The 20,525-nt window shown below is 50.3% G+C and overlaps 14 non-coding genes across 14 annotated transcripts; 11 read left to right on the plus strand and 3 right to left on the minus strand.

Moving 5' to 3' along the window:
- Positions 1 to 1,003: 1,003 nt before the first annotated feature.
- Positions 1,004 to 1,076, plus strand: Trnav-aac. Its single transcript has one exon. It is a non-coding gene; the product is annotated as a tRNA-Val (tRNA).
- A 735-nt stretch (positions 1,077 to 1,811) lies between these two features.
- Positions 1,812 to 1,883, minus strand: Trnap-agg. The gene has a single exon. It is a non-coding gene; the product is annotated as a tRNA-Pro (tRNA).
- Positions 1,884 to 2,262: 379 nt separating this feature from the next.
- Positions 2,263 to 2,335, plus strand: Trnav-cac. The gene has a single exon. It is a non-coding gene; the product is annotated as a tRNA-Val (tRNA).
- A 158-nt stretch (positions 2,336 to 2,493) lies between these two features.
- On the plus strand, positions 2,494 to 2,566 carry Trnav-aac. Its single transcript has one exon. It is a non-coding gene; the product is annotated as a tRNA-Val (tRNA).
- A 3,370-nt stretch (positions 2,567 to 5,936) lies between these two features.
- Trnav-aac lies at positions 5,937 to 6,009 on the plus strand. The gene has a single exon. It is a non-coding gene; the product is annotated as a tRNA-Val (tRNA).
- Positions 6,010 to 6,750: 741 nt separating this feature from the next.
- Trnap-agg lies at positions 6,751 to 6,822 on the minus strand. The gene has a single exon. It is a non-coding gene; the product is annotated as a tRNA-Pro (tRNA).
- A 379-nt stretch (positions 6,823 to 7,201) lies between these two features.
- On the plus strand, positions 7,202 to 7,274 carry Trnav-cac. The gene has a single exon. It is a non-coding gene; the product is annotated as a tRNA-Val (tRNA).
- Positions 7,275 to 7,431: 157 nt separating this feature from the next.
- Trnav-aac lies at positions 7,432 to 7,504 on the plus strand. The gene has a single exon. It is a non-coding gene; the product is annotated as a tRNA-Val (tRNA).
- Positions 7,505 to 10,872: 3,368 nt separating this feature from the next.
- Trnav-aac lies at positions 10,873 to 10,945 on the plus strand. The gene has a single exon. It is a non-coding gene; the product is annotated as a tRNA-Val (tRNA).
- Positions 10,946 to 14,313: 3,368 nt separating this feature from the next.
- On the plus strand, positions 14,314 to 14,386 carry Trnav-aac. Its single transcript has one exon. It is a non-coding gene; the product is annotated as a tRNA-Val (tRNA).
- An 877-nt stretch (positions 14,387 to 15,263) lies between these two features.
- Trnav-aac lies at positions 15,264 to 15,336 on the plus strand. The gene has a single exon. It is a non-coding gene; the product is annotated as a tRNA-Val (tRNA).
- A 3,368-nt stretch (positions 15,337 to 18,704) lies between these two features.
- Positions 18,705 to 18,777, plus strand: Trnav-aac. The gene has a single exon. It is a non-coding gene; the product is annotated as a tRNA-Val (tRNA).
- Positions 18,778 to 19,511: 734 nt separating this feature from the next.
- Positions 19,512 to 19,583, minus strand: Trnap-agg. Its single transcript has one exon. It is a non-coding gene; the product is annotated as a tRNA-Pro (tRNA).
- A 786-nt stretch (positions 19,584 to 20,369) lies between these two features.
- Trnav-aac lies at positions 20,370 to 20,442 on the plus strand. Its single transcript has one exon. It is a non-coding gene; the product is annotated as a tRNA-Val (tRNA).
- The last annotated feature ends 83 nt before the right edge of the window (positions 20,443 to 20,525 follow it).

Genomic DNA, 20,525 nt, shown 5'->3' on the forward strand with positions numbered 1-20,525 from the left:
ATACAGTTCGGTATCAAAATAAGCAGTGTGCACCTGATCCGAATGAACACCAAAGGTATCTACCAACCAATCATGAATCTCAAGAGAACTAGGTTGCACATGGCGGGTTGACTTGTCAAAAGCAAAACTAACTGTAGCCTGACGAGGAATAACCTGGGACGACATTTTCAAAATATGCGGTCGAAACCGCTACACAAAAAACACTGAAATAAGGACAGAAAGGAACACAAGGTACGAAACAACGACGGAGAAACACTCACAGAAGTTGCAACACAACACGTAAACAAAAACGATAGTCCACTATACGTAACGCTACGGCGGAGCGGAAGACTAGGCACGTCCACACTGCACGGCGTCTAAACCGGAACTGCGTACCCCTAGACCAACGAGCCCTGTGACACGGCGATTGCCAATTATTCCAGTCCCTCGATGTCGTCCAGGGTGCCCTGGAAGTCTCGTGTACGCTGGCGGGATGGGGGCGGCCCTCCTGGGCTATCGGTACCTTCATGTAGAGCTGCCGCTGGGCTCGCACTGAGTGCTGCTGAGAAAGTGATTGCTTTTGCTGATATGACTTGCAATAACGACTGCGCGAAACGCCGCTATCTCGTTAGGGGTGCTACGGCAGACACCCTCTCGAGCACCCCGAAGACTTCTTGAGCCCTCGGCTGTGATGGGTTCCAGGCTGACAAAAGAACTGTCGTGTGTGCATTCGCCGACGAGAGAAAGGCTGAGGCAAGTTTGAGTGAACAAGGATGGACTCGTAGGGTCCGTCGTTTCCGTAGTGTGGCGTTTATCACGTCTGCTTCACACGCAGAAGGTCCCCACTTCGATCCCGGGCGGGAACAGTATTTTCCTGCCTATGTCGTATTGTCCTCCAATGAGCTACTTCGATTGTGGATCTGCCGCACGTCCCTTCGTTTTGCAAGTACCACATTTATTGAATTTTTTAGTTACGATGGCAACATCACTACAAGTTGTCTGTGAAGGACGGTGCACACAAGCAGTTTCCGTGGTGTAGCGGTTATCGCGTCTGCCTAACACGCAGATGGTCTCCGGTTCGATCCCGGGCGGAAACACTTTTTCATCACTTTAAGCAAGACTTACTAACATGCATCTGCTACCACCTGTACCCGAAACCTTCGTAATCGCCTTCACGCGTCGGACCAGAGTGTCAATTGCTCACGTCGAATAAGAAATTCGTTTGATATTGACGGCGAGCTTTTTGCGCTGACTCAGCCACTGACGTGCGATCAGTTTGCACAAAACGCGAGGGCTCGTCTGGGATTTGAACCCGGGACCTCCTGCACCCTAAGCAGGAATTATACCCATTTTTTTTTTTTTTTTTTTTTTTTTGAACCTGTCTCCGCTGTTAGGACACTAAGCAGTGTGGTTAGCTGCCTTCAGCCCCCGTGGCAATGTCTTGCAGTCCTCCAGCTTTGTTGACCACAGTTAGGTCCCTCGATAAGAGGTGGACAGGTGTCGCATCGCTCTCGCCGTCACTTGTTACCACGAATTGTACTTAACGTAGTTTTCTGCAAGCGTCAGCGTAGCGTCAGTCGAGCTAAGTCGGGCCAAGTCGCATAAGAGGAGCAACAAAATGCGCATTTCCGGTACCGGGAATCGAACCCCGGCCTCCTGGGTGAGAGCCAGGTACCCCAGCCACTTTTTTTTTTTTTTTTTTTTTTTTTTTTTTAACGCGTCGGACCAGAGTGTCAATTGCTCACATCGAATAAGAAGTTCATTTGATATTGACGGCGAGCTTTTTGCGCTGACTCAGCCACTGACGTGCGATCAGTTTGCACAAAACGCTAGGGCTCGTCCGGGATTTGAACCCGGGACCTCCTGCACCCTAAGCAGGAATCATACCCCTAGACCAACGAGCCCTGTGACACGGTGATTGCCAATTATTCCAGTCCCTCGATGTCGTCCAGGGTGCCCTGGAAGTCTCGTGTACGCTGGCGGGATGGGGGCGGCCTTCCTGGGCTATCGGTACCTTCATGTAGAGCTGCCGCTGGGCTCGCACTGCTTGCTGCTGAGAAAGTGATTGCTTTGCTGATATGACTCGCAATAACGACTGCGCGAAACGCCGCTATCTCGTTAGGGGTGCTACGGCAGACACCCTCTCGAGCACCCCGAAGACTTCTTGAGCCCTCGGCTGTGATGGGTTCCAGGCTGACAGAAGATCTGTCGTGTGTGGATTCGCCGACGATAGAAAGGCTGAGGCAAGTTTGAGTGAAAAAGGATGGACTCGTCGGGTCCGTCGTTTCCGTAGTGTAGCGGTTATCACGTCTGCTTCACACGCAGAAGGTCCCCGGTTCGATCCCGGGCGGGAACATTATTTTCCTGCCTATGTCGTATTGTCCTCCAATGAGCCACTTCGTGTGTGGATCTGCCGCACGTCCCTTCGTTTTGCAAGTACCACATTTATTGAATTTTTTAGTTACGATGGCAACATCACTACAAGTTGTCTGTGAGGTACGGTGCACACAAGCAGTTTCCGTGCTGTAGCGGTTATCACGTCTGTCTAACACGCAGAAGGTCCCCGGTTCGATCCCGGGCGGAAACACTTTTTCATCACTTTAAGCAAGACTTACTAACATGCATCTGCTACCATCTGTACCCGAAACCTTCGTAATCGCCTTCACGCGTCGGACAAGAGTGTCAATTGCTCACGTCGAATAAGAAATTCGTTTGATATTGACGGCGAGCTTTTTCCGCTGACTCAGCCACTGACGTGCGATCAGTTTGCACAAAACGCTAGGGTTCGTTCGGGATTTGAACCAGGGACCTTCTGCACCCTAAGCAGGAATCATACCCTTTTTTTTTTTTTTTTTTTTTTTTTTCACACGCCACTTATAACATCATCCATAGCACTGTCGGCAAGGTGGGAAACATTTAACATCCATTGGGAACGATAAAGTTTTGCAGGTTGGCGACTAAGATTTACAGTTGCAGTAAAAGCACAATGGTCAGAAAAACTAGTAGGAATAACATCGACAGAAAGAATTTTATCACATAAAAAATCAGATAAATAGAATCTGTCGAGTCTACTGCATGAGGACGCGGTAAAAAACGTATATTTCACCAGGGTTGGATATTTGTGTTCCCAAACATCACGCAGATGCATCGTACGAACTAAGTCATGTAAATCACGGCAATAATTAAAATTGGGGGACTGGTCTGCAGGGCGTAAAACACAATTAAAATCGCCTCCGAGCAGGAGACTCCGAGGACTCTGGCGCAAAAGATAAATAAGCTCTTCTTTATAAAAGCGCGATCGAGCCACAGTGTGACCCGAACCAGAGGGGGCATACAAAACAACGAGGCGGAGATCAAAAAGACGACAACCAATCCCACGGCCAGAGTCAAGGAATTCAATGTCAGTAATAGGAATGCCCTCTCGAAAGAAAAGAGCAGTTCCTGTTGAATATTCCGGCGCGACATTAAAAACAGTTTGAAATCCAGGTAGAGAGAGATCAGAAAACAACACTTCCTGCAAAAACACTACGTCCGCACAGGCGTCGTAAATAAACTGCCGCAAAAAGGCAATGCGAACGTCGGACTCAATACGGTTAACATTTAAGGTAAGAAAGGTGTATGCTTGAACCATAGAGAGAAAAGCGAGAAAACAAATCACCTACACCGACGCACCAGCGTCACAGTCCATAGCAGGGGTGACAGAGGCATCCGAGGGAGGGGGACTGCTACCCCGTTCCGCGGATCCCTTACGTTTCGGTTTTTTACGAACAGCATTAACGTTCGGCTGAACGCGTAACTTGCGTCGGCTGACGGGCAAGGAAACTTCAGCCGCCGGTGACGTAGGAGGGTCAAGTTCTGTATCCGACAGCACCCGCGCCGGTCCACATGCGGGATCCGGGGTCGCGGGGGAAACATCCGACAAAACGGAATGGTCAACACCTGCACTAGCTTCCGGCAAACATGGACTGCACGGAGGCGAAACGTGAGCAGGAAGGTCCGAGGCCGCAGAGTTGGAAGGAAGCGGAGCAGCTCCGCTGGCAGAGGTATGGGGCAGCGAAGCAGGAAGTTGTCGCGGCTCCACTTGTTGTGACATCGAAGTCGGTTCGGAAGACGGCGCCAACAGGCCCGACCGACGACCCGACTCGAGAGAAGCTGCGTCGGAGGCCGGAGGGGCGCCAGCAGCCGCCACCGGAACCGCTACCTCAGGAGGGCAGGGAGCAGCTACAGTACATAGTGGCTCGGAGGATGCCGGTCGCTCGGACTGGGGCATCTCAGGGAGATCCTCATCCGTACTATTTCCATCGTGTGGGCGACGCCTCTTATTATTCAAAAGTGGCACACCCACCTGAGGGACAGACGGAACAACATCAGATTTAGCACGCAAAGGAGGAAATTCTGTATCAGGGGTGCGCAAAACCTGTGGAGGGGCGCTACTACCACTGGACTGTGCTACACCAAGAGCAGAACCACCTGCAACGAGGTCAGCGACCGTTAACTTGCGACGCTGTTCGAGAGAATTTTTTAAAACAAAAACTCTCCGCGGACAGTCGGTACGCACGTGACCACTTTCATTGCACAAAAAACAGGTGCCCACCTGACCACTATATGTTACATGGACACGATATCCACCGATCTGCAGGTGAGATGGAATATTCTGCTTAACGTGCATTTCGACTGAACAAATACCACTGTAACATTGCAGGCGATGTTGGCTTGACCAGCGTTCAAGGCGAATGCTCTTTACATCACCATACTTCTGTAGACCCTCCTTAAGATAGACATTATCCACCTCCGGTGGAAGGTTGTAAACACGAACATTGGTATACGTGATGGAAGCATTGGAAAGCAGCACGGTACTTACAGAATCATCCCGATGCCGAAAGAGAACTTGATGACCATATTTAGAAAGAATTTTATCAACCTGAAGTGGGTCCATAAACTTAACAAAGAAAACATACAGTTCGGTATCAAAATAAGCAGTGTGCACCTGATCCGAATGAACACCAAAGGTATCTACCAACCAATCATGAATCTCAAGAGAACTAGGTTGCACATGGCGGGTTGACTTGTCAAAAGCAAAACTAACTGTAGCCTGACGAGGAATAACCTGGGACGACATTTTCAAAATATGCGGTCGAAACCGCTACACAAAAAACACTGAAATAAGGACAGAAAGGAACACAAGGTACGAAACAACGACGGAGAAACACTCACAGAAGTTGCAACACAACACGTAAACAAAAACGATAGTCCACTATACGTAACGCTACGGCGGAGCGGAAGACTAGGCACGTCCACACTGCACGGCGTCTAAACCGGAACTGCGTACCCCTAGACCAACGAGCCCTGTGACACGGCGATTGCCAATTATTCCAGTCCCTCGATGTCGTCCAGGGTGCCCTGGAAGTCTCGTGTACGCTGGCGGGATGGGGGCGGCCCTCCTGGGCTATCGGTACCTTCATGTAGAGCTGCCGCTGGGCTCGCACTGAGTGCTGCTGAGAAAGTGATTGCTTTTGCTGATATGACTTGCAATAACGACTGCGCGAAACGCCGCTATCTCGTTAGGGGTGCTACGGCAGACACCCTCTCGAGCACCCCGAAGACTTCTTGAGCCCTCGGCTGTGATGGGTTCCAGGCTGACAAAAGAACTGTCGTGTGTGCATTCGCCGACGAGAGAAAGGCTGAGGCAAGTTTGAGTGAACAAGGATGGACTCGTAGGGTCCGTCGTTTCCGTAGTGTGGCGTTTATCACGTCTGCTTCACACGCAGAAGGTCCCCAATTCGATCCCGGGCGGGAACAGTATTTTCCTGCCTATGTCGTATTGTCCTCCAATGAGCTACTTCGATTGTGGATCTGCCGCACGTCCCTTCGTTTTGCAAGTACCACATTTATTGAATTTTTTAGTTACGATGGCAACATCACTACAAGTTGTCTGTGAAGGACGGTGCACACAAGCAGTTTCCGTGGTGTAGCGGTTATCGCGTCTGCCTAACACGCAGATGGTCTCCGGTTCGATCCCGGGCGGAAACACTTTTTCATCACTTTAAGCAAGACTTACTAACATGCATCTGCTACCACCTGTACCCGAAACCTTCGTAATCGCCTTCACGCGTCGGACCAGAGTGTCAATTGCTCACGTCGAATAAGAAATTCGTTTGATATTGACGGCGAGCTTTTTGCGCTGACTCAGCCACTGACGTGCGATCAGTTTGCACAAAACGCGAGGGCTCGTCCGGGATTTGAACCCGGGACCTCCTGCACCCTAAGCAGGAATTATACCCATTTTTTTTTTTTTTTTTTTTTTTTTTTGAACCTGTCTCCGCTGTTAGGACACTAAGCAGTGTGGTTAGCTGCATTCAGCCCCCGTGGCAATGTCTTGCAGTCCTCCAGCTTTGTTGACCACAGTTAGGTCCCTCGATAAGAGGTGGGCAGGTGTTGCATCGCTCTCGCCGTCACTTGTTACCACGAATTGTACTTAACGTAGTTTTCTGCAAGCGTCAGCGTAGCGTCAGTCGAGCTAAGTCGGGCCAAGTCGCATAAGAGGAGCAACAAAATGCGCATTTCCGGTACCGGGAATCGAACCCCGGCCTCCTGGGTGAGAGCCAGGTACCCCAACCACTTTTTTTTTTTTTTTTTTTTTTTTTTTTTTTTTTAACGCGTCGGACCAGAGTGTCAATTGCTCACATCGAATAAGAAGTTCATTTGATATTGACGGCGAGCTTTTTGCGCTGACTCAGCCACTGACGTGCGATCAGTTTGCACAAAACGCTAGGGCTCGTCCGGGATTTGAACCCGGGACCTCCTGCACCCTAAGCAGGAATCATACCCCTAGACCAACGAGCCCTGTGACACGGTGATTGCCAATTATTCCAGTCCCTCGATGTCGTCCAGGGTGCCCTGGAAGTCTCGTGTACGCTGGCGGGATGGGGGCGGCCTTCCTGGGCTATCGGTACCTTCATGTAGAGCTGCCGCTGGGCTCGCACTGCTTGCTGCTGAGAAAGTGATTGCTTTGCTGATATGACTCGCAATAACGACTGCGCGAAACGCCGCTATCTCGTTAGGGGTGCTACGGCAGACACCCTCTCGAGCACCCCGAAGACTTCTTGAGCCCTCGGCTGTGATGGGTTCCAGGCTGACAGAAGATCTGTCGTGTGTGGATTCGCCGACGATAGAAAGGCTGAGGCAAGTTTGAGTGAAAAAGGATGGACTCGTCGGGTCCGTCGTTTCCGTAGTGTAGCGGTTATCACGTCTGCTTCACACGCAGAAGGTCCCCGGTTCGATCCCGGGCGGGAACATTATTTTCCTGCCTATGTCGTATTGTCCTCCAATGAGCCACTTCGTGTGTGGATCTGCCGCACGTCCCTTCGTTTTGCAAGTACCACATTTATTGAATTTTTTAGTTACGATGCAACATCACTACAAGTTGTCTGTGAGGTACGGTGCACACAAGACGTTTCCGTGCTGTAGCGGTTATCACGTCTGTCTAACACGTAGAAGGTCCCCGGTTCGATCCCGGGCGGAAACACTTTTTCATCACTTTAAGCAAGACTTACTAACATGCATCTGCTACCATCTGTACCCGAAACCTTCGTAATCGCCTTCACGCGTCGGACAAGAGTGTCAATTGCTCACGTCGAATAAGAAATTCGTTTGATATTGACGGCGAGCTTTTTCCGCTGACTCAGCCACTGACGTGCGATCAGTTTGCACAAAACGCTAGGGTTCGTTCGGGATTTGAACCAGGGACCTTCTGCACCCTAAGCAGGAATCATACCTTTTTTTTTTTTTTTTTTTTTTTTTCACACGCCACTTATAACATCATCCATAGCACTGTCGGCAAGGTGGGAAACATTTAACATCCATTGGGAACGATAAAGTTTTGCAGGTTGGCGACTAAGATTTACAGTTGCAGTAAAAGCACAATGGTCAGAAAAACTAGTAGGAATAACATCGACAGAAAGAATTTTATCACATAAAAAATCAGATAAATAGAATCTGTCGAGTCTACTGCATGAGGACGCGGTAAAAAACGTATATTTCACCAGGGTTGGATATTTGTGTTCCCAAACATCACGCAGATGCATCGTACGAACTAAGTCATGTAAATCACGGCAATAATTAAAATTGGGGGACTGGTCTGCAGGGCGTAAAACACAATTAAAATCGCCTCCGAGCAGGAGACTCCGAGGACTCTGGCGCAAAAGATAAATAAGCTCTTCTTTATAAAAGCGCGATCGAGCCACAGTGTGACCCGAACCAGAGGGGGCATACAAAACAACGAGGCGGAGATCAAAAAGACGACAACCAATCCCACGGCCAGAGTCAAGGAATTCAATGTCAGTAATAGGAATGCCCTCTCGAAAGAAAAGAGCAGTTCCTGTTGAATATTCCGGCGCGACATTAAAAACAGTTTGAAATCCAGGTAGAGAGAGATCAGAAAACAACACTTCCTGCAAAAACACTACGTCCGCACAGGCGTCGTAAATAAACTGCCGCAAAAAGGCAATGCGAACGTCGGACTCAATACGGTTAACATTTAAGGTAAGAAAGGTGTATGCTTGAACCATAGAGAGAAAAGCGAGAAAACAAATCACCTACACCGACGCACCAGCGTCACAGTCCATAGCAGGGGTGACAGAGGCATCCGAGGGAGGGGGACTGCTACCCCGTTCCGCGGATCCCTTACGTTTCGGTTTTTTACGAACAGCATTAACGTTCGGCTGAACGCGTAACTTGCGTCGGCTGACGGGCAAGGAAACTTCAGCCGCCGGTGACGTAGGAGGGTCAAGTTCTGTATCCGACAGCACCCGCGCCGGTCCACATGCGGGATCCGGGGTCGCGGGGGAAACATCCGACAAAACGGAATGGTCAACACCTGCACTAGCTTCCGGCAAACATGGACTGCACGGAGGCGAAACGTGAGCAGGAAGGTCCGAGGCCGCAGAGTTGGAAGGAAGCGGAGCAGCTCCGCTGGCAGAGGTATGGGGCAGCGAAGCAGGAAGTTGTCGCGGCTCCACTTGTTGTGACATCGAAGTCGGTTCGGAAGACGGCGCCAACAGGCCCGACCGACGACCCGACTCGAGAGAAGCTGCGTCGGAGGCCGGAGGGGCGCCAGCAGCCGCCACCGGAACCGCTACCTCAGGAGGGCAGGGAGCAGCTACAGTACATAGTGGCTCGGAGGATGCCGGTCGCTCGGACTGGGGCATCTCAGGGAGATCCTCATCCGTACTATTTCCATCGTGTGGGCGACGCCTCTTATTATTCAAAAGTGGCACACCCACCTGAGGGACAGACGGAACAACATCAGATTTAGCACGCAAAGGAGGAAATTCTGTATCAGGGGTGCGCAAAACCTGTGGAGGGGCGCTACTACCACTGGACTGTGCTACACCAAGAGCAGAACCACCTGCAACGAGGTCAGCGACCGTTAACTTGCGACGCTGTTCGAGAGAATTTTTTAAAACAAAAACTCTCCGCGGACAGTCGGTACGCACGTGACCACTTTCATTGCACAAAAAACAGGTGCCCACCTGACCACTATATGTTACATGGACACGATATCCACCGATCTGCAGGTGAGATGGAATATTCTGCTTAACGTGCATTTCGACTGAACGAATACCACTGTAACATTGCAGGCGATGTTGGCTTGACCAGCGTTCAAGGCGAATGCTCTTTACATCACCATACTTCTGTAGACCCTCCTTAAGATAGACATTATCCACCTCCGGTGGAAGGTTGTAAACACGAACATTGGTATACGTGATGGAAGCATTGGAAAGCAGCACGGTACTTACAGAATCATCCCGATGCCGAAAGAGAACTTGATGACCATATTTAGAAAGAATTTTATCAACCTGAAGTGGGTCCATAAACTTAACAAAGAAAACATACAGTTCGGTATCAAAATAAGCAGTGTGCACCTGATCCGAATGAACACCAAAGGTATCTACCAACCAATCATGAATCTCAAGAGAACTAGGTTGCACATGGCGGGTTGACTTGTCAAAAGCAAAACTAACTGTAGCCTGACGAGGAATAACCTGGGACGACATTTTCAAAATATGCGGTCGAAACCGCTACACAAAAAACACTGAAATAAGGACAGAAAGGAACACAAGGTACGAAACAACGACGGAGAAACACTCACAGAAGTTGCAACACAACACGTAAACAAAAACGATAGTCCACTATACGTAACGCTACGGCGGAGCGGAAGACTAGGCACGTCCACACTGCACGGCGTCTAAACCGGAACTGCGTACCCCTAGACCAACGAGCCCTGTGACACGGCGATTGCCAATTATTCCAGTCCCTCGATGTCGTCCAGGGTGCCCTGGAAGTCTCGTGTACGCTGGCGGGATGGGGGCGGCCCTCCTGGGCTATCGGTACCTTCATGTAGAGCTGCCGCTGGGCTCGCACTGAGTGCTGCTGAGAAAGTGATTGCTTTTGCTGATATGACTTGCAATAACGACTGCGCGAAACGCCGCTATCTCGTTAGGGGTGCTACGGCAGACACCCTCTCGAGCACCCCGAAGACTTCTTGAGCCCTCGGCTGTGATGGGTTCCAGGCTGACAAAAGAACTGTCGTGTGTGCATTCGCCGACGAGAGAAAGGCTGAGGCAAGTTTGAGTGAACAAGGATGGACTCGTAGGGTCCGTCGTTTCCGTAGTGTGGCGTTTATCACGTCTGCTTCACACGCAGAAGGTCCCCAATTCGATCCCGGGCGGGAACAGTATTTTCCTGCCTATGTCGTATTGTCCTCCAATGAGCTACTTCGTGTGTGGATCTGCCGCACGTCCCTTCGTTTTGCAAGTACCACATTTATTGAATTTTTTAGTTACGATGGCAACATCACTACAAGTTGTCTGTGAGGTACGGTGCACACAAGCAGTTTCCGTGCTGTAGCGGTTATCACGTCTGTCTAACACGCAGAAGGTCCCCGGTTCGATCCCGGGCGGAAACACTTTTTCATCACTTTAAGCAAGACTTACTAACATGCATCTGCTACCATCTGTACCCGAAACCTTCGTAATCGCCTTCACGCGTCGGACAAGAGTGTCAATTGCTCACGTCGAATAAGAAATTCGTTTGATATTGACGGCGAGCTTTTTCCGCTGACTCAGCCACTGACGTGCGATCAGTTTGCACAAAACGCTAGGGTTCGTTCGGGATTTGAACCAGGGACCTTCTGCACCCTAAGCAGGAATCATACCCTTTTTTTTTTTTTTTTTTTTTTTTCACACGCCACTTATAACATCATCCATAGCACTGTCGGCAAGGTGGGAAACATTTAACATCCATTGGGAACGATAAAGTTTTGCAGGTTGGCGACTAAGATTTACAGTTGCAGTAAAAGCACAATGGTCAGAAAAACTAGTAGGAATAACATCGACAGAAAGAATTTTATCACATAAAAAATCAGATAAATAGAATCTGTCGAGTCTACTGCATGAGGACGCGGTAAAAAACGTATATTTCACCAGGGTTGGATATTTGTGTTCCCAAACATCACGCAGATGCATCGTACGAACTAAGTCATGTAAATCACGGCAATAATTAAAATTGGGGGACTGGTCTGCAGGGCGTAAAACACAATTAAAATCGCCTCCGAGCAGGAGACTCCGAGGACTCTGGCGCAAAAGATAAATAAGCTCTTCTTTATAAAAGCGCGATCGAGCCACAGTGTGACCCGAACCAGAGGGGGCATACAAAACAACGAGGCGGAGATCAAAAAGACGACAACCAATCCCACGGCCAGAGTCAAGGAATTCAATGTCAGTAATAGGAATGCCCTCTCGAAAGAAAAGAGCAGTTCCTGTTGAATATTCCGGCGCGACATTAAAAACAGTTTGAAATCCAGGTAGAGAGAGATCAGAAAACAACACTTCCTGCAAAAACACTACGTCCGCACAGGCGTCGTAAATAAACTGCCGCAAAAAGGCAATGCGAACGTCGGACTCAATACGGTTAACATTTAAGGTAAGAAAGGTGTATGCTTGAACCATAGAGAGAAAAGCGAGAAAACAAATCACCTACACCGACGCACCAGCGTCACAGTCCATAGCAGGGGTGACAGAGGCATCCGAGGGAGGGGGACTGCTACCCCGTTCCGCGGATCCCTTGCGTTTCGGTTTTTTACGAACAGCATTAACGTTCGGCTGAACGCGTAACTTGCGTCGGCTGACGGGCAAGGAAACTTCAGCCGCCGGTGACGTACGAGGGTCAAGTTCTGTATCCGACACCACCCGCGCCGGTCCACATGCGGGATCCGGGGTCGCGGGGGAAACATCCGACAAAACGGAATGGTCAACACCTGCACTAGCTTCCGGCAAACATGGACTGCACGGAGGCGAAACGTGAGCAGGAAGGTCCGAGGCCGCAGAGTTGGAAGGAAGCGGAGCAGCTCCGCTGGCAGAGGTATGGGGCAGCGAAGCAGGAAGTTGTCGCGGCTCCACTTGTTGTGACATCGAAGTCGGTTCGGAAGACGGCGCCAACAGGCCCGACCGACGACCCGACTCGAGAGAAGCTGCGTCGGAGGCCGGAGGGGCGCCAGCAGCCGCCACCGGAACCGCTACCTCAGGAGGGCAGGGAGCAGCTACAGTACATAGTGGCTCGGAGGATGCCGGTCGCTCGGACTGGGGCATCTCAGGGAGATCCTCATCCGTACTATTTCCATCGTGTGGGCGACGCCTCTTATTATTCAAAAGTGGCACACCCACCTGAGGGACAGACGGAACAACATCAGATTTAGCACGCAAAGGAGGAAATTCTGTATCAGGGGTGCGCAAAACCTGTGGAGGGGCGCTACTACCACTGGACTGTGCTACACCAAGAGCAGAACCACCTGCAACGAGGTCAGCGACCGTTAACTTGCGACGCTGTTCGAGAGAATTTTTTAAAACAAAAACTCTCCGCGGACAGTCGGTACGCACGTGACCACTTTCATTGCACAAAAAACAGGTGCCCACCTGACCACTATATGTTACATGGACACGATATCCACCGATCTGCAGGTGAGATGGAATATTCTGCTTAACGTGCATTTCGACTGAACGAATACCACTGTAACATTGCAGGCGATGTTGGCTTGACCAGCGTTCAAGGCGAATGCTCTTTACATCACCATACTTCTGTAGACCCTCCTTAAGATAGACATTATCCACCTCCGGTGGAAGGTTGTAAACACGAACATTGGTATACGTGATGGAAGCATTGGAAAGCAGCACGGTACTTACAGAATCATCCCGATGCCGAAAGAGAACTTGATGACCATATTTAGAAAGAATTTTATCAACCTGAAGTGGGTCCATAAACTTAACAAAGAAAACATACAGTTCGGTATCAAAATAAGCAGTGTGCACCTGATCCGAATGAACACCAAAGGTATCTACCAACCAATCATGAATCTCAAGAGAACTAGGTTGCACATGGCGGGTTGACTTGTCAAAAGCAAAACTAACTGTAGCCTGACGAGGAATAACCTGGGACGACATTTTCAAAATATGCGGTCGAAACCGCTACACAAAAAACACTGAAATAAGGACAGAAAGGAACACAAGGTACGAAACAACGACGGAGAAACACTCACAGAAGTTGCAACACAACACGTAAACAAAAACGATAGTCCACTATACGTAACGCTACGGCGGAGCGGAAGACTAGGCACGTCCACACTGCACGGCGTCTAAACCGGAACTGCGTACCCCTAGACCAACGAGCCCTGTGACACGGCGATTGCCAATTATTCCAGTCCCTCGATGTCGTCCAGGGTGCCCTGGAAGTCTCGTGTACGCTGGCGGGATGGGGGCGGCCCTCCTGGGCTATCGGTACCTTCATGTAGAGCTGCCGCTGGGCTCGCACTGAGTGCTGCTGAGAAAGTGATTGCTTTTGCTGATATGACTTGCAATAACGACTGCGCGAAACGCCGCTATCTCGTTAGGGGTGCTACGGCAGACACCCTCTCGAGCACCCCGAAGACTTCTTGAGCCCTCGGCTGTGATGGGTTCCAGGCTGACAAAAGAACTGTCGTGTGTGCATTCGCCGACGAGAGAAAGGCTGAGGCAAGTTTGAGTGAACAAGGATGGACTCGTAGGGTCCGTCGTTTCCGTAGTGTGGCGTTTATCACGTCTGCTTCACACGCAGAAGGTCCCCAATTCGATCCCGGGCGGGAACAGTATTTTCCTGCCTATGTCGTATTGTCCTCCAATGAGCTACTTCGATTGTGGATCTGCCGCACGTCCCTTCGTTTTGCAAGTACCACATTTATTGAATTTTTTAGTTACGATGGCAACATCACTACAAGTTGTCTGTGAAGGACGGTGCACACAAGCAGTTTCCGTGGTGTAGCGGTTATCGCGTCTGCCTAACACGCAGATGGTCTCCGGTTCGATCCCGGGCGGAAACACTTTTTCATCACTTTAAGCAAGACTTACTAACATGCATCTGCTACCACCTGTACCCGAAACCTTCGTAATCGCCTTCACGCGTCGGACCAGAGTGTCAATTGCTCACGTCGAATAAGAAATTCGTTTGATATTGACGGCGAGCTTTTTGCGCTGACTCAGCCACTGACGTGCGATCAGTTTGCACAAAACGCTAGGGCTCGTTCGGGATTTGAACCAGCGACCTTCTGCACCCTAAGCAGGAATCATACCCCTAGACCAACGAGCCCTGTGACACGGCGATTGCCAATTATTCCAGTCCCTCGATGTCGTCCAGGGTGCCCTGGAAGTCTCGTGTACGCTGGCGGGATGGGGGCGGCCCTCCTGGGCTATCGGTACCTTCATGTAGAGCTGCCGCTGGGCTCGCACTGAGTGCTGCTGAGAAAGTGATTGCTTTTGCTGATATGACTTGCAATAACGACTGCGCGAAACGCCGCTATCTCGTTAGGGGTGCTACGGCAGACACCCTCTCGAGCACCCCGAAGACTTCTTGAGCCCTCGGCTGTGATGGGTTCCAGGCTGACAAAAGAACTGTCGTGTGTGCATTCGCCGACGAGAGAAAGGCTGAGGCAAGTTTGAGTGAACAAGGATGGACTCGTAGGGTCCGTCGTTTCCGTAGTGTGGCGTTTATCACGTCTGCTTCACACGCAGAAGGTCCCCAATTCGATCCCGGGCGGGAACAGTATTTTCCTGCCTATGTCGTATTGTCCTCCAATGAGCTACTTCGTGTGTGGATCTGCCGCACGTCCCTTCGTTTTGCAAGTACCACATTTATTGAATTTTTTAGTTACGATGGCAACATCACTACAAGTTGTCTGTGAGGTACGGTGCACACAAGCAGTTTCCGTGCTGTAGCGGTTATCACGTCTGTCTAACACGCAGAAGGTCCCCGGTTCGATCCCGGGCGGAAACACTTTTTCATCACTTTAAGCAAGACTTACTAACATGCATCTGCTACCATCTGTACCCGAAACCTTCGTAATCGCCTTCACGCGTCGGACAAGAGTGTCAATTGCTCACGTCGAATAAGAAATTCGTTTGATATTGACGGCGAGCTTTTTCCGCTGACTCAGCCACTGACGTGCGATCAGTTTGCACAAAACGCTAGGGTTCGTTCGGGATTTGAACCAGGGACCTTCTGCACCCTAAGCAGGAATCATACCCTTTTTTTTTTTTTTTTTTTTTTTTCACACGCCACTTATAACATCATCCATAGCACTGTCGGCAAGGTGGGAAACATTTAACATCCATTGGGAACGATAAAGTTTTGCAGGTTGGCGACTAAGATTTACAGTTGCAGTAAAAGCACAATGGTCAGAAAAACTAGTAGGAATAACATCGACAGAAAGAATTTTATCACATAAAAAATCAGATAAATAGAATCTGTCGAGTCTACTGCATGAGGACGCGGTAAAAAACGTATATTTCACCAGGGTTGGATATTTGTGTTCCCAAACATCACGCAGATGCATCGTACGAACTAAGTCATGTAAATCACGGCAATAATTAAAATTGGGGGACTGGTCTGCAGGGCGTAAAACACAATTAAAATCGCCTCCGAGCAGGAGACTCCGAGGACTCTGGCGCAAAAGATAAATAAGCTCTTCTTTATAAAAGCGCGATCGAGCCACAGTGTGACCCGAACCAGAGGGGGCATACAAAACAACGAGGCGGAGATCAAAAAGACGACAACCAATCCCACGGCCAGAGTCAAGGAATTCAATGTCAGTAATAGGAATGCCCTCTCGAAAGAAAAGAGCAGTTCCTGTTGAATATTCCGGCGCGACATTAAAAACAGTTTGAAATCCAGGTAGAGAGAGATCAGAAAACAACACTTCCTGCAAAAACACTACGTCCGCACAGGCGTCGTAAATAAACTGCCGCAAAAAGGCAATGCGAACGTCGGACTCAATACGGTTAACATTTAAGGTAAGAAAGGTGTATGCTTGAACCATAGAGAGAAAAGCGAGAAAACAAATCACCTACACCGACGCACCAGCGTCACAGTCCATAGCAGGGGTGACAGAGGCATCCGAGGGAGGGGGACTGCTACCCCGTTCCGCGGATCCCTTGCGTTTCGGTTTTTTACGAACAGCATTAACGTTCGGCTGAACGCGTAACTTGCGTCGGCTGACGGGCAAGGAAACTTCAGCCGCCGGTGACGTACGAGGGTCAAGTTCTGTATCCGACACCACCCGCGCCGGTCCACATGCGGGATCCGGGGTCGCGGGGGAAACATCCGACAAAACGGAATGGTCAACACCTGCACTAGCTTCCGGCAAACATGGACTGCACGGAGGCGAAACGTGAGCAGGAAGGTCCGAGGCCGCAGAGTTGGAAGGAAGCGGAGCAGCTCCGCTGGCAGAGGTATGGGGCAGCGAAGCAGGAAGTTGTCGCGGCTCCACTTGTTGTGACATCGAAGTCGGTTCGGAAGACGGCGCCAACAGGCCCGACCGACGACCCGACTCGAGAGAAGCTGCGTCGGAGGCCGGAGGGGCGCCAGCAGCCGCCACCGGAACCGCTACCTCAGGAGGGCAGGGAGCAGCTACAGTACATAGTGGCTCGGAGGATGCCGGTCGCTCGGACTGGGGCATCTCAGGGAGATCCTCATCCGTACTATTTCCATCGTGTGGGCGACGCCTCTTATTATTCAAAAGTGGCACACCCACCTGAGGGACAGACGGAACAACATCAGATTTAGCACGCAAAGGAGGAAATTCTGTATCAGGGGTGCGCAAAACCTGTGGAGGGGCGCTACTACCACTGGACTGTGCTACACCAAGAGCAGAACCACCTGCAACGAGGTCAGCGACCGTTAACTTGCGACGCTGTTCGAGAGAATTTTTTAAAACAAAAACTCTCCGCGGACAGTCGGTACGCACGTGACCACTTTCATTGCACAAAAAACAGGTGCCCACCTGACCACTATATGTTACATGGACACGATATCCACCGATCTGCAGGTGAGATGGAATATTCTGCTTAACGTGCATTTCGACTGAACGAATACCACTGTAACATTGCAGGCGATGTTGGCTTGACCAGCGTTCAAGGCGAATGCTCTTTACATCACCATACTTCTGTAGACCCTCCTTAAGATAGACATTATCCACCTCCGGTGGAAGGTTGTAAACACGAACATTGGTATACGTGATGGAAGCATTGGAAAGCAGCACGGTACTTACAGAATCATCCCGATGCCGAAAGAGAACTTGATGACCATATTTAGAAAGAATTTTATCAACCTGAAGTGGGTCCATAAACTTAACAAAGAAAACATACAGTTCGGTATCAAAATAAGCAGTGTGCACCTGATCCGAATGAACACCAAAGGTATCTACCAACCAATCATGAATCTCAAGAGAACTAGGTTGCACATGGCGGGTTGACTTGTCAAAAGCAAAACTAACTGTAGCCTGACGAGGAATAACCTGGGACGACATTTTCAAAATATGCGGTCGAAACCGCTACACAAAAAACACTGAAATAAGGACAGAAAGGAACACAAGGTACGAAACAACGACGGAGAAACACTCACAGAAGTTGCAACACAACACGTAAACAAAAACGATAGTCCACTATACGTAACGCTACGGCGGAGCGGAAGACTAGGCACGTCCACACTGCACGGCGTCTAAACCGGAACTGCGTACCCCTAGACCAACGAGCCCTGTGACACGGCGATTGCCAATTATTCCAGTCCCTCGATGTCGTCCAGGGTGCCCTGGAAGTCTCGTGTACGCTGGCGGGATGGGGGCGGCCCTCCTGGGCTATCGGTACCTTCATGTAGAGCTGCCGCTGGGCTCGCACTGAGTGCTGCTGAGAAAGTGATTGCTTTTGCTGATATGACTTGCAATAACGACTGCGCGAAACGCCGCTATCTCGTTAGGGGTGCTACGGCAGACACCCTCTCGAGCACCCCGAAGACTTCTTGAGCCCTCGGCTGTGATGGGTTCCAGGCTGACAAAAGAACTGTCGTGTGTGCATTCGCCGACGAGAGAAAGGCTGAGGCAAGTTTGAGTGAACAAGGATGGACTCGTAGGGTCCGTCGTTTCCGTAGTGTGGCGTTTATCACGTCTGCTTCACACGCAGAAGGTCCCCAATTCGATCCCGGGCGGGAACAGTATTTTCCTGCCTATGTCGTATTGTCCTCCAATGAGCTACTTCGATTGTGGATCTGCCGCACGTCCCTTCGTTTTGCAAGTACCACATTTATTGAATTTTTTAGTTACGATGGCAACATCACTACAAGTTGTCTGTGAAGGACGGTGCACACAAGCAGTTTCCGTGGTGTAGCGGTTATCGCGTCTGCCTAACACGCAGATGGTCTCCGGTTCGATCCCGGGCGGAAACACTTTTTCATCACTTTAAGCAAGACTTACTAACATGCATCTGCTACCACCTGTACCCGAAACCTTCGTAATCGCCTTCACGCGTCGGACCAGAGTGTCAATTGCTCACGTCGAATAAGAAATTCGTTTGATATTGACGGCGAGCTTTTTGCGCTGACTCAGCCACTGACGTGCGATCAGTTTGCACAAAACGCGAGGGCTCGTCCGGGATTTGAACCCGGGACCTCCTGCACCCTAAGCAGGAATTATACCCATTTTTTTTTTTTTTTTTTTTTTTTTTTTTTTGAACCTGTCTCCGCTGTTAGGACACTAAGCAGTGTGGTTAGCTGCATTCAGCCCCCGTGGCAATGTCTTGCAGTCCTCCAGCTTTGTTGACCACAGTTAGGTCCCTCGATAAGAGGTGGGCAGGTGTTGCATCGCTCTCGCCGTCACTTGTTACCACGAATTGTACTTAACGTAGTTTTCTGCAAGCGTCAGCGTAGCGTCAGTCGAGCTAAGTCGGGCCAAGTCGCATAAGAGGAGCAACAAAATGCGCATTTCCGGTACCGGGAATCGAACCCCGGCCTCCTGGGTGAGAGCAAGGTACCCCAGCCACTTTTTTTTTTTTATTTTTTTTTTAACGCGTCGGACCAGAGTGTCAATTGCTCACATCGAATAAGAAGTTCATTTGATATTGACGGCGAGCTTTTTGCGCTGACTCAGCCACTGACGTGCGATCAGTTTGCACAAAACGCTAGGGCTCGTCCGGGATTTGAACCCGGGACCTCCTGCACCCTAAGCAGGAATCATACCCCTAGACCAACGAGCCCTGTGACACGGTGATTGCCAATTATTCCAGTCCCTCGATGTCGTCCAGGGTGCCCTGGAAGTCTCGTGTACGCTGGCGGGATGGGGGCGGCCCTCCTGGGCTATCGGTACCTTCATGTAGAGCTGCCGCTGGGCTCGCACCCTAAGCAGGAATCATACCCCTAGACCAACGAGTCCTGTGACACGGCGATTACCAATTATTCCAGTCCCTCGATGTCGTCCAGAGTGCCCTGGAAGTCTCGTGTACGCTGGCGGGATGGGGGCGGCCCTCCTGGGCTATCGGTACCTTCATGTAGAGCTGCCGCTGGGCTCGCACTGAGTGCTGCTGAGAAAGTGATTGCTTTTGCTGATATGACTTGCAATAACGACTGCGCGAAACGCCGCTATCTCGTTAGGGGTGCTACGGCAGACACCCTCTCGAGCACCCCGAAGACTTCTTGAGCCCTCGGCTGTGATGGGTTCCAGGCTGACAAAAGAACTGTCGTGTGTGCATTCGCCGACGAGAGAAAGGCTGAGGCAAGTTTGAGTGAACAAGGATGGACTCGTAGGGTCCGTCGTTTCCGTAGTGTGGCGTTTATCACGTCTGCTTCACACGCAGAAGGTCCCCAATTCGATCCCGGGCGGGAACAGTATTTTCCTGCCTATGTCGTATTGTCCTCCAATGAGCTACTTCGATTGTGGATCTGCCGCACGTCCCTTCGTTTTGCAAGTACCACATTTATTGAATTTTTTAGTTACGATGGCAACATCACTACAAGTTGTCTGTGAAGGACGGTGCACACAAGCAGTTTCCGTGGTGTAGCGGTTATCGCGTCTGCCTAACACGCAGATGGTCTCCGGTTCGATCCCGGGCGGAAACACTTTTTCATCACTTTAAGCAAGACTTACTAACATGCATCTGCTACCACCTGTACCCGAAACCTTCGTAATCGCCTTCACGCGT

Source organism: Schistocerca piceifrons, chromosome 2 (genome assembly GCF_021461385.2).
Source record: "Schistocerca piceifrons isolate TAMUIC-IGC-003096 chromosome 2, iqSchPice1.1, whole genome shotgun sequence".
Lineage (NCBI taxonomy): Eukaryota > Metazoa > Arthropoda > Insecta > Orthoptera > Acrididae > Schistocerca > Schistocerca piceifrons.